This window comes from Lissotriton vulgaris, chromosome 1_2 (assembly GCF_964263255.1).
Source record: "Lissotriton vulgaris chromosome 1_2, aLisVul1.2, whole genome shotgun sequence".
NCBI lineage: Eukaryota > Metazoa > Chordata > Amphibia > Caudata > Salamandridae > Lissotriton > Lissotriton vulgaris.
Window position 1 is genome coordinate 341,107,836 of NC_141686.1, and position 10,482 is coordinate 341,118,317.

Here is a 10,482-nt window from a genome sequence, read left to right on the forward strand (position 1 = left end):
TAATACTGTACTGCTGACTTTCAAAGGGGCTGCTTCCATTAGGACCCGAGAGCTCTATCAATATAATACTGTACTGCTGACTTTCAAAGGGGCTGCTTCCATTAGGACCCGAGAGCTCTATCAATATAATACTGTCCTGCTGCCTTTCAAAGGGGCTCCTTCCATTAGGACCTGAGAGCTATATCAATATAATACTGTCCTGCTGCCTTTCAAAGGGGCTGCTTCCATTAGGACCCGAGAGCTATATCAATATAATACTGTACTGCTGACTTTCAAAGGAGCTGCTTCTACTAGGACCCGAGAGCTATATCAATATAATACTGTACTGCTGCCTTTCAATGGGGCTGCTTCCATTAGGACCCGAGAGCTATATCAATATAATACTGTACTGCTGACTTTCAAAGGGGCTGCTTCCATTAGGACCGGAGAGCAATATCAATATAATACGGTACTGCTGACTTTCAAAGGGGCTGCTTCTATTAGGACCCGAGAGCTATATCAATATAATACTGTGCTGCTGACTTTCAAAGGGGCTCCTTCCATTGGGACCCGAGAGCTATATCAATATAATACTGTGCTGCTGCCTTTCAAAGGGGCTGCTTCCATTGGGACCTGAGAGCTATATCAATATAATACTGTACTGCTGCCTTTCAAAGGGGCTCCTTCCATTAGGACCCGAGAGCTATATCAATATAATACTGTCCTGCTGCCTTTCAAAGGGGCTGCTTCCATTGGGACCTGAGAGCTATATCAATATAATACTGTTCTGCTGCCTTTCAAAGGGGCTGCTTCCATTGGGACCTGAGAGCTATATCAATATAATACTGTCCTGCTGCCTTTCAAAGGGGCTGCTTCCATTGGGACCTGAGAGCTCTATCAATATAATACTGTACTGCTGCCTTTCAAAGGGGCTCCTTCCATTAGGACCGGAGAGCTATATCAATATAATACTGTCCTGCTGCCTTTCAAAGGGGCTGCTTCCATTAGGACCCGAGAGCTATATCAATATAATACTGTACTGCTGCCTTTCAAAGGGGCTGCTTCCATTAGGACCCGAGAGCTATATCAATATAATACTGTCCTGCTGCCTTTCAAAGGGGCTGCTTCCATTAGGACCCGAGAGCTATATCAATATAATACTGTACTGCTGCCTTTCAAAGGGGCTGCTTCCATTAGGACCCGAGAGCTCTATCAATATAATACTGTACTGCTGACTTTCAAAGGGGCTCCTTCCATTAGGACCCGAGAGCTATATCAATATAATACTGTCCTGCTGCCTTTCAAAGGGGCTGCTTCCATTAGGACCCGAGAGCTATATCAATATAATACTGTACTGCTGCCTTTCAAAGGGGCTGCTTCCATTAGGACCCGAGAGCTCTATCAATATAATACTGTACTGCTGACTTTCAAAGGGGCTCCTTCCATTAGGACCCGAGAGCTATATCAATATAATACTGTACTGCTGACTTTCAAAGGGGCTGCTTCCATTAGGACCCGAGAGCTATATCAATATAATACTGTACTGCTGCCTTTCAAAGGGGCTGCTTCCATTAGGACCCGAGAGCTATATCAATATAATACTGTACTGCTGACTTTCAAAGGGGCTGCTTCCATTAGGACCGGAGAGCGATATCAATATAATACTGTACTGCTGCCTTTCAAAGGGGCTGCTTCCATTAGGACCCGAGAGCTATATCAATATAATACTGTTCTGCTGCCTTTCAAAGGGGCTGCTTCCATTGGGACCTGAGAGCTATATCAATATAATACTGTACTGCTGCCTTTCAAAGGGGCTGCTTCCATTAGGACCCGAGAGCTATATCAATATAATACTGTCCTGCTGCCTTTCAAAGGGGCTGCTTCCATTGGGACCTGAGAGCTATATCAATATAATACTGTACTGCTGCCTTTCAAAGGGGCTGCTTCCATTGGGACCGGAGAGCTATATCAATATAATACTGTCCTGCTGCCTTTCAAAGGGGCTCCTTCCATTAGGATCTGAGAGCTATATCAATATAATACTGTCCTGCTGCCTTTCAAAGGGGCTCCTTCCATTAGGACCTGAGAGCTATATCAATATAATACTGTCCTGCTGCCTTTCAAAGGGGCTGCTTCCATTGGGACCTGAGAGCTATATCAATATAATACTGTACTGCTGCCTTTCAAAGGGGCTCCTTCCATTAGGACCCGAGAGCTATATCAATATAATACTGTACTGCTGCCTTTCAAAGGGGCTGCTTCCATTGGGACCTGAGAGCTATATCAATATAATACTGTCCTGCTGCCTTTCAAAGGGGCTGCTTCCATTGGGACCTGAGAGCTATATCAATATAATACTGTACTGCTGACTTTCAAAGGGGCTGCTTCCATTAGGACCCGAGAGCTATATCAATATAATACTGTACTGCTGCCTTTCAAAGGGGCTGCTTCCATTAGGACCCGAGAGCTATATCAATATAATACTGTACTGCTGCCTTTCAAAGGGGCTGCTTCCATTAGGACCCGAGAGCTATATCAATATAATACTGTCCTGCTGCCTTTCAAAGGGGCTGCTTCCATTAGGACCTGAGAGCTATATCAATATAATACTGTATTGCTGCCTTTCAAAGGGGCTCCTTCCATTAGGACGGGAGAGCTATATCAATATAATACTGTCCTGCTGACTTTCAAAGGGCTGCTTCCATTAGGACCCGAGAGCTATATCAATATAATACTGTCCTGCTGCCTTTCAAAGGGGCTGCTTCCATTAGGACGGGAGAGCTATAGCAATATAATACTGTACTGCTGCCTTTCAAAGGGGCTGCTTCCATTAGGACCTGAGAGCTATATCAATATAATACTGTCCTGCTGACTTTCAAAGGGCTGCTTCCATTAGGACCCGAGAGCTATATCAATATAATACTGTACTGCTGCCTTTCAAAGGGGCTCCTTCCATTAGGACGGGAGAGCTATATCAATATAATACTGTCCTGCTGACTTTCAAAGGGCTGCTTCCATTAGGACCCGAGAGCTATATCAATATAATACTGTCCTGCTGCCTTTCAAAGGGGCTGCTTCCATTAGGACCCGAGAGCTATATCAATATAATACTGCACTGCTGACTTTCAAAGGGGCTGCTTCTATTAGGACCCGAGAGCTATATCAATATAATACTGTACTGACTTTCAAAGGGGCTGCTTCCATTAGGACGGGAGAGCTATATCAATATAATACTGTACTGCTGCCTTTTAAAGGGCTGCTTCCATTAGGACCCGAGAGCTATATCAATATAATACTGTCCTGCTGACTTTCAAAGGGCTGCTTCCATTAGGACCCGAGAGCTATATCAATATAATACTGTCCTGCTGCCTTTCAAAGGGGCTGCTTCCATTGGGACCTGAGAGCTCTATCAATATAATACTGTACTGCTGCCTTTCAAAGGGGCTGCTTCCACTAGGACCCGAGAGCTATATCAATATAATACTGTACTGCTGCCTTTCAAAGAGGCTGCTTCCATTAGGACCCGAGAGCTATATCAATATAATACTGTACTGCTGCCTTTCAAAGGGGCGGCTTCCATTAGGACCTGAGAGCTATATCAATATAATACTGTACTGCTGCCTTTCAAAGGGGCTCCTTCCATTAGGACCTGAGAGCTATATCAATATCATACTGTACTGCTGCCTTTCAAAGGGGCGGCTTCCATTAGGACCCGAGAGCTATATCAATATAATACTGTCCTGCTGCCTTTCAAAGGGGCTGCTTCCATTAGGACCCGAGAGCTATATCAATATAATACTGTACTGACTTTCAAAGGGGCTGCTTCCATTAGGACGGGAGAGCTGGATCAATATAATACTGTCCTGCTGACTTTCAAAGGGGCTGCTTCCGTTAGGACCCGAGAGCTATATCAATATAATACTGTCCTGCTGCCTTTCAAAGGGGCTGCTTCCATTAGGACCCGAGAGCTCTATCAATATAATACTGTACTGCTGACTTTCAAAGGGGCTGCTTCCATTAGGACCCGAGAGCTATATCAATATAATACTGTACTGCTGCCTTTCAAAGGGGCTGCTTCCATTGGGACCGGAGAGCTATATCAATATACTACTGTACTGCTGCCTTTCAAAGGGGCTCCTTCCATTAGGACCTGAGAGCTATATCAATATAATACTGTCCTGCTGCCTTTCAAAGGGGCTGCTTCCATTGGGACCTGAGAGCTATATCAATATAATACTGTACTGCTGCCTTTCAAAGGGGCTCCTTCCATTAGGACCTGAGAGCTATATCAATATAATACTGTCCTGCTGCCTTTCAAAGGGGCGGCTTCCATTAGGACCTGAGAGCTATATCAATATAATACTGTACTGCTGACTTTCAAAGGGGCTCCTTCCATTAGGACCCGAGAGCTATATCAATATAATACTGTACTTCTGCCTTTCAAAGGGGCTGCTTCCATTAGGACGGGAGAGCTATATCAATATAATACTGTACTGCTGCCTTTCAAAGAGGCTGCTTCCATTAGGACCTGAGAGCTATATCAATATAATACTGTACTGCTGCCTTTCAAAGGGGCGGCTTCCATTAGGACCAGAGAGCTATATCAATATAATACTGTACTGCTGACTTTCAAAGGGGCTCCTTCCATTAGGACCTGAGAGCTATATCAATATAATACTGTACTGCTGCCTTTCAAAGGGGCTCCTTCCATTAGGACCTGAGAGCTATATCAATATAATACTGTACTGCTGCCTTTCAAAGGGGCTGCTTCCATTAGGACCTGAGAGCTATATCAATATAATACTGTCCTGCTGCCTTTCAAAGGGGCTGCTTCCATTAGGACCCGAGAGCTATATCAATATAATACTGTACTGCTGCCTTTCAAAGGGGCTCCTTCCATTAGGACCCGAGAGCTATATCAATATAATACTGTACTGCTGCCTTTCAAAGGGGCTCCTTCCATTGGGACCTGAGAGCTCTATCAATATAATACTGTACTGCTGCCTTTCAAAGGGGCTGCTTCCATTAGGACCCGAGAGCTATATCAATATAATACTGTTCTGCTGCCTTTCAAAGGGGCTGCTTCCATTAGGACCCGAGAGCTATATCAATATAATACTGTTCTGCTGCCTTTCAAAGGGGCTCCTTCCATTAGGACCTGAGAGCTATATCAATATAATACTGTCCTGCTGCCTTTCAAAGGGGCTCCTTCCATTGGGACCTGAGAGCTCTATCAATATAATACTGTACTGCTGCCTTTCAAAGGGGCTGCTTCCATTAGGACCCGAGAGCTATATCAATATAATACTGTTCTGCTGCCTTTCAAAGGGGCTGCTTCCATTAGGACCCGAGAGCTATATCAATATAATACTGTCCTGCTGCCTTTCAAAGGGGCTGCTTCCATTAGGACCCGAGAGCTATATCAATATAATACTGTACTGCTGCCTTTCAAAGGGGCTGCTTCCATTGGGACCTGAGAGCTATATCAATATAATACTGTACTGCTGCCTTTCAAAGGGGCTCCTTCCATTAGGACCCGAGAGCTATATCAATATAATACTGTCCTGCTGCCTTTCAAAGGGGCTGCTTCCATTGGGACCTGAGAGCTATATCAATATAATACTGTTCTGCTGCCTTTCAAAGGGGCTGCTTCCATTGGGACCTGAGAGCTCTATCAATATAATACTGTACTGCTGCCTTTCAAAGGGGCTGCTTCCATTAGGACCCGAGAGCTATATCAATATAATACTGTCCTGCTGCCTTTCAAAGGGGCTGCTTCCATTGGGACCTGAGAGCTATATCAATATAATACTGTACTGCTGCCTTTCAAAGGGGCTGCTTCCATTGGGACCCGAGAGCTATATCAATATAATACTGTACTGCTGCCTTTCAAAGGGGCTGCTTCCATTAGGACCCGAGAGCTATATCAATATAATACTGTACTGCTGCCTTTCAAAGGGGCTGCTTCCACTAGGACCCGAGAGCTATATCAATATAATACTGTACTGCTGCCTTTCAAAGGGGCTGCTTCCATTAGGACCCGAGAGCTATATCAATATAATACTGTACTGCTGCCTTTCAAAGGGGCTGCTTCCATGAGGACCCGAGAGCTATATCAATATAATACTGTACTGCTGCCTTTCAAAGGGGCTGCTTCCATTAGGACCCGAGAGCTATATCAATATAATACTGTACTGCTGCCTTTCAAAGGGGCTGCTTCCATTGGGACCGGAGAGCTATATCAATATAATACTGTCCTGCTGCCTTTCAAAGGGGCTCCTTCAATTAGGACCTGAGAGCTATATCAATATAATACTGTCCTGCTGCCTTTCAAAGGGGCTCCTTCCATTAGGACCTGAGAGCTCTATAAATATAATACTGTCCTGCTGCCTTTCAAAGGGGCTGCTTCCATTAGGACCGGAGAGCTATGTCAGGATTCGAGTAATTGCGCCTACAGGACTACAAATCCCATAAGTATGAAAGTGAACAGAGTCTATATAATTGGGATGACCACTAGATGGCGCTGTAAATGATTACTCCTTGGAATTGGGAAAGAGAGAGTGTGGTCGTGTTCCCTGTGTTGGGAGCTTTGTTCCAGGATTGAAGATTCGTATTTGTATTTTGCTGCAGTTCTGCGTGGCGAGGTCCTCACGCATTGCCAAGCAGACGGGAGGGAAGGCTTTCCCTCCTTCCATCTTTCTGGTCGCGAGCGGCTGCCGCGCAGAGAGAGAAGCGTGTCCTTACAGGAAAAAACGCCGGGTTGGTGTAACGGCGGCGGTGAAAAGGATTCTGGTGTTGATAGAAGGATTTCCCGATCGCGAGCGGCTGCCGCGAGGGAAGATCACCGGTGCCTGGGTGCCCGCTGCAAGGGGCGCCTTTTCGTTTTGGACTAGTAATGGGAAAGAAGTGTGTTTGCTCTAAGAATCACTACGGTGCCTTGATCTTCATCGCGAGTGGATACCGCGAAGCGAAAGCAGCTGGTACTGTAACTGTTTGGGTTGCTGAAAACGATAAGAATCGTGCAACCACATATTTGAACTATCCTAATACAAGGGATTGGTAAGCCTCGGATGCATCTTTGAACTATCCAAACAACAGGCAGCTGGTAAGCCTCGGACGAGGAAGTATTGTTTAGTTCTATTTTTGTTAGTATTCCATTTAGTAGTTGGGCCCAGCTAGGAATACTAAATTGAACTCTTTTTTGTCCTTGATTGAACTGGAAGTGCATTGAAATAGAAATTCACGACTTTCTAAAACTTCATTGATTTGAAACTACGGCCGCATCACAACCTAACACAACTGGGTTACTGGAGAAAACTATTTGATATTCAAGGGAAGCAGTATATGGTATGTGTGGTGAAGGTTTGGCCTTTTTGTTGCCGTGCTGAAAATTGTAGAATCCTTAGTAACAAGTGGTTTCTTTACAGGGAGCCCTCTGGTATAGAGAAGTATCTATGGTCTTAGAGGAAAGAGGTCCCCCTCCTGATATATTGGTATGTACCGTTCCACTAGCGAGACTTGAATGAGAGTAGTCAGGATTGATGTGATAATCTTCTCTTTCTTGTCGTTTCAGCTATCCCATCCGTTCCAGACCCTTTCCTTACCTTCCCTGATTTATCCCTCGCTTGATTACCTTTACGCTCTGTGTTATTTGTGCAGTCAGAGTGTGGGGAAATCAGGAGGTGGACCCCTTTTGGCATCACCCTGATCCTGAGGTTTCCAGAATCGTGACAAGCTATATCAATATAATACTGTACTGCTGCCTTTCAAAGGGGCTGCTTCTATTGGGACCTGAGAGCTATATCAATATAATACTGTACTGCTGCCTTTCAAAGGGGCTCCTTCCATTAGGACCCGAGAGCTATATCAATATAATACTGTCCTGCTGCCTTTCAAAGGGGCTGCTTCCATTGGGACCTGAGAGCTATATCAATATAATACTGTTCTGCTGCCTTTCAAAGGGGCTGCTTCCATTGGGACCTGAGAGCTATATCAATATAATACTGTCCTGCTGCCTTTCAAAGGGGCTGCTTCCATTGGGACCTGAGAGCTCTATCAATATAATACTGTACTGCTGCCTTTCAAAGGGGCTGCTTCCATTAGGACCCGAGAGCTATATCAATATAATACTGTCCTGCTGCCTTTCAAAGGGGCTGCTTCCATTAGGACCTGAGAGCTATATCAATATAATACTGTACTGCTGACTTTCAAAGGGGCTGCTTCCATTAGGACCCGAGAGCTATATCAATATAATACTGTACTGCTGACTTTCAAAGGGGCTGCTTCCATTAGGACCTGAGAGCTATATCAATATAATACTGTACTGCTGACTTTCAAAGGGGCTGCTTCCATTAGGACCGGAGAGCTGTATCAATATAATACTGTACTGCTGACTTTCAAAGGGGCTGCTTCCATTAGGACCTGAGAGCTATATCAATATAATACTGTACTGCTGCCTTTCAAAGGGGCTGCTTCCATTAGGACCTGAGAGCTATATCAATATAATACTGTCCTGCTGCCTTTCAAAGGGGCTGCTTCCATTAGGACCGGAGAGCTATATCAATATAATACTGTCCTGCTGCCTTTCAAAGGGGCTGCTTCCATTAGGACCCGAGAGCTCTATCAATATAATACTGTCCTGCTGCCTTTCAAAGGGGCTGCTTCCATTAGGACCCGAGAGCTCTATCAATATAATACTGTACTGCTGACTTTCAAAGGGGCTGCTTCCATTAGGACCCGAGAGCTCTATCAATATAATACTGTACTGCTGACTTTCAAAGGGGCTGCTTCCATTAGGACCCGAGAGCTCTATCAATATAATACTGTACTGCTGACTTTCAAAGGGGCTGCTTCCATTAGGACCCGAGAGCTCTATCAATATAATACTGTACTGCTGCCTTTCAAAGGGGCTGCTTCCATTAGGACCCGAGAGCTCTATCAATATAATACTGTACTGCTGACTTTCAAAGGGGCTCCTTCCATTAGGACCCGAGAGCTATATCAATATAATACTGTCCTGCTGCCTTTCAAAGGGGCTGCTTCCATTGGGACCCGAGAGCTATATCAATATAATACTGTACTGCTGCCTTTCAAAGGGGCTGCTTCCATTAGGACCCGAGAGCTATATCAATATAATACTGTCCTGCTGCCTTTCAAAGGGGCTGCTTCCATTAGGACCCGAGAGCTATATCAATATAATACTGTACTGCTGCCTTTCAAAGGGGCTGCTTCCATTAGGACCCGAGAGCTATATCAATATAATACTGTACTGCTGCCTTTCAAAGGGGCTGCTTCCATGAGGACCCGAGAGCTATATCAATATAATACTGTACTGCTGCCTTTCAAAGGGGCTGCTTCCATTAGGACCCGAGAGCTATATCAATATAATACTGTACTGCTGCCTTTCAAAGGGGCTGCTTCCATTGGGACCGGAGAGCTATATCAATATAATACTGTCCTGCTGCCTTTCAAAGGGGCTCCTTCAATTAGGACCTGAGAGCTATATCAATATAATACTGTCCTGCTGCCTTTCAAAGGGGCTCCTTCCATTAGGACCTGAGAGCTCTATAAATATAATACTGTCCTGCTGCCTTTCAAAGGGGCTGCTTCCATTAGGACCGGAGAGCTATGTCAGGATTCGAGTAATTGCGCCTACAGGACTACAAATCCCATAAGTATGAAAGTGAACAGAGTCTATATAATTGGGATGACCACTAGATGGCGCTGTAAATGATTACTCCTTGGAATTGGGAAAGAGAGAGTGTGGTCGTGTTCCCTGTGTTGGGAGCTTTGTTCCAGGATTGAAGATTCGTATTTGTATTTTGCTGCAGTTCTGCGTGGCGAGGTCCTCACGCATTGCCAAGCAGACGGGAGGGAAGGCTTTCCCTCCTTTCATCTTTCTGGTCGCGAGCGGCTGCCGCGCAGAGAGAGAAGCGTGTCCTTACAGGAAAAAACGCCGGGTTGGTGTAACGGCGGCGGTGAAAAGGATTCTGGTGTTGATAGAAGGATTTCCCGATCGCGAGCGGCTGCCGCGAGGGAAGATCACCGGTGCCTGGGTGCCCGCTGCAAGGGGCGCCTTTTCGTTTTGGACTAGTAATGGGAAAGAAGTGTGTTTGCTCTAAGAATCACTACGGTGCCTTGATCTTCATCGCGAGTGGATACCGCGAAGCGAAAGCAGCTGGTACTGTAACTGTTTGGGTTGCTGAAAACGATAAGAATCGTGCAACCACATATTTGAACTATCCTAATACAAGGGATTGGTAAGCCTCGGATGCATCTTTGAACTATCCAAACAACAGGCAGCTGGTAAGCCTCGGACGAGGAAGTATTGTTTAGTTCTATTTTTGTTAGTATTCCATTTAGTAGTTGGGCCCAGCTAGGAATACTAAATTGAACTCTTTTTTGTCCTTGATTGAACTGGAAGTGCATTGAAATAGAAATTCACGACTTTCTAAAACTTCATTGATTTGAAACTACGGCCGCATCACAACCTAACACAACTGG